Genomic DNA, 8,555 nt, shown 5'->3' with positions numbered 1-8,555 from the left:
TGTTAACTATTCAAAGAGGACTTCCTTATTCACTCTTCCTTGGCCACGCACTCTAACTCTCACCCACCTGGTCATCATGTCCCAGATTTTCCTGTTCCATACTTCTATAGAAGTTATCATCATAAGAAGTTTCTGCTTTGTTTGGTTGTTTTTAACTATCTCTCTTACTGAATCAAAGACCCATGAAAGCAGCAACCTCATTCGTCTTTTCCTTTGTGTAATCCCAAGCACCAGGAATAATGCCTGGCATGTGGTAGGCATGCAATAAATATCAGTGAATGAATGAACAAATAAATGGTGACTTTGGAGCCAAAATGGTGAATTCACTACTTAGGTGGCAGGCTGAACTACAATTCTATTTTTAGTCCAATTAAGGGTTGTTTTAGATAATAAAATAGCAATATTTATGGATCCACAGGAGGTAAACAAAAAGTTCATTAATGCTCTGGATAAATAAAGGAGTGAGCAATAGAAAATCTATTGACATATTTAATCAGGAAACTGTGAAAACAACTAGACATAGCTGATTTTGTGAGGCATGGAAAGATTGGATTCAGAATAACTTGATTGGGTAGATTTTTAAAAATATTATATACACACTGCTAAAGGTTCATTTCTGTGATTTTAGCATAATGATTGGAAATAAGAAAGTGGTATTTAAATTCCCAATCATTAACCATCCTGATTATTATATTTTGAATGGGAGGAAAGATATAATGTGAACTAGCCTTCTTGGTATGCAAGAGTTTCCATAGACTTCTGTGCAGGTGTGTGAGTGAGACTGTTTTCTCCCTCATGGTATTTGTCTGAGCATACAAAGAGGGGGTGAGGAGTGCTGAAGAAACAAAGACAGAATAAACCAGTTAGCACAAATATTTTTAATGCTTGTGGTATCAAATAATGAATTAAGCATTTCTATGTGAAGGGATATTTTTTAAGGCTCATGAGAGGTTGGAAGAGCTTTAAAAAATACCACTCTAAAAGTGAAGGACTTTAATTAATAGAAAAAATATTTGCTATATATTACACTTACACAGTAGGATTAGGAAAAGTGTTACGGAGTAAGAAATAGAATTTTAGCATAGGCATGTATTTCTTGCCTTATTGAGGAAAAGACATTTTATAAGTGGAAGCCAAACTATAAATGCAAGGTATGTGGATGTAGAGCTCTTTATCTTATATCTGGATTAAATGCTCAAGGTCCTATATTTTTCTTTATTTTTTAGATTAGCTCGGATAGAGGAGGAGGTGACATGCATAATGTTGATGGCATTTTCAATTACATTGTGGATATACAGTAAGATTGAACATTTGAAAGAATTACAGAAACTCCCAGGTATCAGTTGCAGGAGATTTAAAAGGCAGTTATTTAATGCTTTTATGTTTGTGTGTGTGTGTTTATATATGTATATACACACATAATCATCATTATCATCATTCTGAGGCAAATAATTCAGATAGGTACATAGCTATGCATGATTGTTTGGACCTATTTTAATATCTGCATTTAGAATTTTAAGAATTAGTTTCAGATTCTTAAAAATATAAAAGCTCTGGATTTCCTCTGCCAAGTATGTCACAATTGCGCTTACATGGTCTAAAATGCAACAAATTTAGGAGAATGATATTTTATATAAAAACAAACAGGCACTTAACATATGTAATCTATTGTTTACCAAAACATGTAAGCCCATACCTCATACAAATTCTCATGCCCACACTTGTACAAAGGCTACTTCTTATCGTTGTTAATGTATGACACTATGTAGCCAGAGATTGATCTTAAATTAGAGTACACTATGGAGAAACGGCATCTGGTAACAACTTGCCATATGCTAGAAATTTTTAGGTGCTATGTATATTTTATTTCATTTAATCCTCATAACAATTTATATATATAATATATACATATATTATATTTTTGTTTTTTTCCCTCTGTTATCTCCTTATCATGTACATAAAATATACTGACTTTATTATCATAGTTTTTAAGTTATAGGATGTCAAGTAGAAGAGTAAACATTATTCAAGGACTTTGTGTCTTCTTCTGGGGTAAGGATTAGTGCATCTTCTGTTGTGGTTGTAAGCAAAATAGTTGTGTCTTGTTAGGTGGAAGTATGACCTTGTTATTTTCCTTATTTGGAGATTAAGTATGGTTTTAGGACATGTATATGGTTGCCAAGTTAACAAGGGGTAAACTCGTGGTGGTTAATTTTATCTGTCAACGTGACTGAGCCATGGTGCCCAGATACGCGGTCAGACATTCTGAATATTCCTGCTAGGGTGTTTTGGATGAGATTGACATTTAAATATGCTGACTTTGAGTGAAGCAGATTGCCCTTCATAATGGTGGTGGGCTTCATCCACTCAGTCGGAGGTCTTAATCGAACTAAACACTGACCTTCCCCAAGCAAGAGACAATTCTGTAGCAGACTGCCTTCAGACTTAAACTGCAGCACGGGTGCTTCTGTGGGCCTCCAGTCTGCTAGCCTAGCCTGCCTAATTTAGACTGAACTCATGAGCCTCCATACTCATATGAGCCAATTTATTAAAATAAATCTCATCACACAAACATACACACACACACACACCCACACACACACACATCACACATCTTATTGGTTCTGTTTCTCTGGAGAGACTGGAATAATAAACAATCCAGTGATGAAGCATACAGAGGTTTAATTGTCCAAGATCATAAAACCAGCAAATAGTGGAATTAGAGTCTGAAGCCACATCTTCTGATGTGAAAGCCAACATTGTTTTGCATCTTTCCCATGATTCTCAGAAAAGGCTTCTAATAATCAACATTTCAACAACTTATTTATTATTGAGTATGCTACTAATTATGATCATTTATTAACCTATAAACACTGGAAGGACAAAAAATATGCCTTAGATATCTTATTTTTTAAGACTAGCACAATTTATAATGCAGGAACCACCAGAAAACACACGCACACATGCATACAGGGACATACCTCCACCATACACATACACAGGCATATCACACACCCCCGACATTTATCATATCACAAGCATGTATACACTTCCTACAGTATAAATTGTTTAATTCAAGAGAGTCTACAATTTACGTAAACTTAGGCAATAGCTTATTCCTTTTCTTCAGTGTTTGATCCCATGAGTACTATTGAACAAGAGAAGACATTTTAATGCCTCTGCGTTTCCATTTCTTTATTTATAAAACCAAAATACCTGACTCAGATTTTAGACATTTGCAAATCACCTTCTTGTTACTTGCCTTATTCACATACCACTAACAGTGTAATATGCTGCGAAAAAAATGCAAAGATGGAGTGGAGATACTACTTATGTTAGTTTCAACCTAAGGAGTAACTATTTTTAAGATAAATTCAAAAATTTTATAAAATTTAAATTGTCTGCCTGCAAACTAAAATCATTCAGTATTAGCAATGAAATGAGGGCCAAATTTGGGAAAATAGGTCTAAATTAGAATTTAAACTCTTGTTTAGTTCTCTCTCTCTCTGTTTATAAATTGGCTACTGAATGAACATTAGATAATTCTAAAACTTATCCCAGATGTAATCTTCCTAATTCTCCAAAATCTAAAATAATCTAAATGTGATAAAAAATGTTCTTGGTCTGCCAGCTGCAGTGGCTCACACCTGTAATCCTAGCACTTTGGGGGGCCGAGGCAGGCAGATCACCTGAGGCCAGGAGTTCAAGACCAGCCTGGCCAACATGGTGAAACCCCATCTCTACTAAAGATACAAAAATTAGCCAGGTGTGGTGTTGCATGTCTGTAGTCCCAGCTACTCAGGAGGGTGAGGCATGAGAATCACTTAAACCTGGGAGGCAGAGGTTGCAGTGAGCCAAGATTGTGCCACTGCATACCAGCTTGGGCAATAGAGTGAGACTTTGTCTAAAAAAAAAAGAGAGAAAAGAAAAGAAATATTCTTGGTCATCAATACAGATGCTCCTTGACACACACCAATTTAACTTAATGATTTCTCAACTTCATAATGATGTGAAACTTTCACAATCTCAACATAATGTACAGTATTCAATAAATTACATGAGATATTCAACACTTATTATAAAACAGGCTTTGTGTTAGATGATTTTTCCCAACTGTAAAGTAAGGTTAATGCAAGTGTTCTGAGCATGTTCAGGTAGGCTAGGCTAAACTATAATGTTCAGTAGATTAAGTATATTAAACGCATTTTTGACTCATAATATTTTCAACATATGATAGGTTTATTGGGACATAATTCCATCGTAAGTTGGGGAGCATCTGCATTTTTGCTTTCTCACTGGCTGCTTATACAATCCTGAAGGAATCACAGGCCCTGTAAAGTTTTCGTAGATATGAGAATATATACGTTTAAAACTTTAAGAGTTCTCGTGTAGGCTTTAAGTTTTTCTCTTACTATAACTCACATTATGAAATACTTTTTTATTGTGACCTAATATGGACATATAGATGCAGTATAATTGAAGTAAAATTTTAATGAAAGCTGCTGACACTTAATTCATTCTATTCTATCCTATCCTATCCTATCCTATCCTATCCTATCCTATCCTATCCTATCCTATCCTATCCTATTCTATCCTATTCTATTCTATTCTATTCATCTGTTCTATTTCTTTCTTTAAATTGCAGACCACCAGTTACCAAATTTATTTTATAACACATTATATTAATTATCTATTCCTGTGTAACAATACTGTAACAACCTTAGAAGCTTAAAACAGCACTCATCTATTTTCTCAGTTTCTGTGGGTCAGCAGTCCATGCTTGGCTTAACTGTGTTCTTCCTCTGCGAAGCTAAACTCAAAGCGTCAGCCAAGGCTGTGGTTTCATCTGACATTTGACTAAAAACAGACTCGTTTTCTTAACCCAGTCTATCATTGTTGGACATTTGGGTTGGTTCCAAGTCTTTGCTATTGTGAATAAAGCCGCAATAAACATACGTGTGCATGTGTCTTTATAGCAGCATGATTTATAGTCCTTTGGGTATATACCCAGTAATGGGATGGCTGGGTCAAATGGTATTTCTAGTTCTAGATCCCTGAGGAATTGCCACCCTGACTTCCACAATGGTTGAACTAGTTTACAGTCCCACCAACAGTGTAAAAGTGTTCCTATTTCTCCACATCCTCTCCAGCACCTGTTGTTTCCTGACTTTTTAACGATCGCCATTCTAACTGGTGTGAGGTGGTATCTCATTGTGGTTTTGATTTGCATTTCTCTGATGGCCAGTGATGGTGAGCATTTTTTCATGTGTTTTTTGGCTGCATAAATGTCTTCTTTTGAGAAGTGTCTGTATACACCATAGAATACTATGCAGCCATAAAAAATGATGAGTTCATGTCCTTTGTTGGGACATGGATGAAACTGGAAATCATCATTCTCAGTAAACTATCGCAAGAACAAAAAACCAAATACCGCATATTCTCACTCATAGGTGGGAATTGAACAGTGAGAACACATGGACACAGGAAGGGGAACATCACACTCTGGGGACTGCTGTGGGGTGGGGGGAGGGGGGAGGGATAGCACTGGGAGATATACCTAATGTAAATGATGAGTTAATGGGTGCAGCACACCAACATGGCACATGTATACATATGTAACAAACCTGCATGTTGTGCACATGTACCCTAGAACTTAAAGTATAATAATAATAAATAAATAAATAAATAAATAATAAAAAGAAAATTAAAAAAAAAACAGACTCATTTCCTTGCTTACTTGGGTTTTGGCAGCATCCAGTTTTTTGTGAGCTACACTGGACGGACAGCCCAGTTTCTGGCTGGCTGTTAGATGGAGACTGCCCTCGGTATCTTGCTACATGACCCATTTCATAGGGAAGCTCACAACATGGCAACTTGCTTCTTTAAAGCCGGAAAGGAGAGACTCTCCTTACAAAGCAGGTACTGAAATCTCATGGAATGTGATCATGTACAAGTAATCATGTATGCCCTGTTACTTTGACACATTGTAGAATACATCACAGGTCCTGTGTACACTCCAGTAGAAGCAATTATGCAACAAGTGAACATCAGGAGGAGAGGACCTGTCTGCCACAAAAATTAATGTATCAATTTCTGAAATTTGAAAACCACTGGTCTAACAAGTTAACTCTCTTCGTATGATAATAATTCTGAGTATCTGTACCCCAACAAGGCCAGAATTATCGTTCATACTTTTTCCAACTCATTAATGAAACCACAAGAGCTAAAGGGCTTGCTGAAGATCATATAATTCTTTAGTGGCAAAAGCAAAACTAGATTCACTTTTTTTTGACCTCCAGTCTCAAGATGTTTTCATTATATCCAGCACATAGCAGAATATCTAGCACGTAGTAGTCATTCAATATATGTGTTTTGAATAAATGAATACATAAGTAAATTGCTATAAATCATAGTATCTTTCTTGAAATTCTTGAAACTAGTCAATTAGAAGTGCCACTGAATATAGAATATTATCTTGGCTTCTTAAGAGATCATTTAAAATCCTATTGATTTTCTCTCTGGTCTTTGACATTCTATATAATCTTATTATATGGTGTATATACTTTTATTTTAAAAAGTTAACACCAATCTAGAATACATCTACTTCTCTACATGTTCAAATGCGAATGTTCTCACAATCTAGAAAGATGGACTTGACATAAATTCTAGGCAGTGATAGTTAAAGAAAATTTGTAAGTAATTTAAGTACATATTATATTATTCCACATGCTTACGCATAGGCTAATGATGGTTCAATAATTTTGATTGCATCATAGTTGTGAAAGAGTTAAGAAGTGAAAAATAGTTGTCAATTTAAGTATAATTATTTTGTCATTCTACATTTTCAAGCAATCTTACTATTTAGAACAATGTTTATTATCCATCACTACTGCCCCAAATAGGGCCAGCTCTGAAATGAGAGTTTGAAGAGCTTTTAATTTATAAATTAAGAATCATAACAAGTAACAGCTTCTCTCTTTGTCTTGCTTTTCCAGATAATGGTCATTTCAACTGTCTTTGAGTCTGGAGGGTGCTGTTAACAAACTGAATTGTATTGCTGCTGGGCTAGTTAACATTCATATTAGACTTTCAAAACAGTGTGGAGAAAACAGTCAGCTCTTTGATGGCATTTATGATGGACACACAGCTGGGCTAATGAAGACAATATGTCAAGGCTTGAACAGCAATGATTTTACAGATTTTTGAGACATCTATTTGGGTTTATAGAGCTGATTTCCTCTTTGGAGGCTGCATTCTGAATTAGTGATAACCACCTTTATAGAGAAAACATTGAATATGAAGAGTCCAAGGAATTTAGGCTAAAGAAGTAATTCTAGGACTAGTCAGACAAGGAGAAATACTGTCTGAAATGACTCTGAATTTAAATTAAAAATTGGGTGTGGCATTTGGGGTGAGAGTGGGAAAGGTTAGGAAGGGACAACGAGGCACTAATAAGAAATAAACAAATACCACACAACAGGCATCTTTATGAAGGTCCTTATTACTCATATGCAACACGCGTGAGAGCTTCCACTTTGAGAGAAGACAAACTAAGTGACAGCCATTTCTTCAGCCAGTATTTAGTCATTTCTTGTTAAAGATCTTTTAAACTAGCCACTTTTTCCTTAAACTCCAATAAGCCCTGCTCCCCAGAATTTATTTTCTTTTAACTTCTAAGCGCTCAACATTACGCTTGCTTATTTTTATGTCTAAGAAACACCTTTATTTCTGTAAGAATAGTCTTAGAGAGAGGGCGGAATTTCTAGAGTGAAATTGATTTGAAAATTACCTAATTTAAAATATTTTAAAGTCCCACAGAGCTAGGTAGTCACTGCCTGCCTCCTAATAAACTATTTCTGGATTGTGGGTGGATTCTACTTTCCAAGAAGACAAAAGACAATTCATATAGTTATTCAATTTCCTGATCATAATTTTTGTAGGTCCCTTTGTGGTAGAGCCCTAAAGCTTTGTCAAGTTACTTTACTGGCAAAAGAGTGCCCCGTTTATGATCCTAGCAAAGTCCATGAGGACACCACTCAACTTTAGGCCCAAATTGTTAACCAAAAAACCTACTCAAAATTTGAAAATCATCAAAGCTTGCAGTTAGCACCCTGACACTTTCCCTTTCTAAGCTCATTTCTACTATGTGCCTTGTTTCTTTACATTATCTTTTTCACAGTCATAATTACTATAATAGCTAACATTTATTGAGGATTTACTATAAGCTGGGCACGGTGCTGAATATTTGATGCAGATTGTCTCATTCATATAACAACCATAGCAGGTAAATATTGTGATCATTATCTCCAACTCATAGATAAGAAAACCTAGGGTTAGAAAAGCTAAAAATCTTGCCATAAATCACAAAGCTATAAAATCAGAGACCTAAGATATCAATCAGGCAAAAATCCCAGGCAATTTGGTCTGCTCAGAGAATGGTCTTGAAGGCAAGTACTTTCTAGATTTGGGCAAGTACACCTCTTTAGTATTTTTCGAAGACTTCTATAAGCATTCCAATTTGGAAGAAAGACTCAGGAAATTAAAGTATTAGTCTA

This window comes from Pongo pygmaeus, chromosome 2, assembly GCF_028885625.2.
Source record: "Pongo pygmaeus isolate AG05252 chromosome 2, NHGRI_mPonPyg2-v2.0_pri, whole genome shotgun sequence".
Lineage (NCBI taxonomy): Eukaryota > Metazoa > Chordata > Mammalia > Primates > Hominidae > Pongo > Pongo pygmaeus.
The sequence above is the reverse complement of the archived record's forward strand: the minus strand, read 5'-3'. Positions refer to the sequence as shown.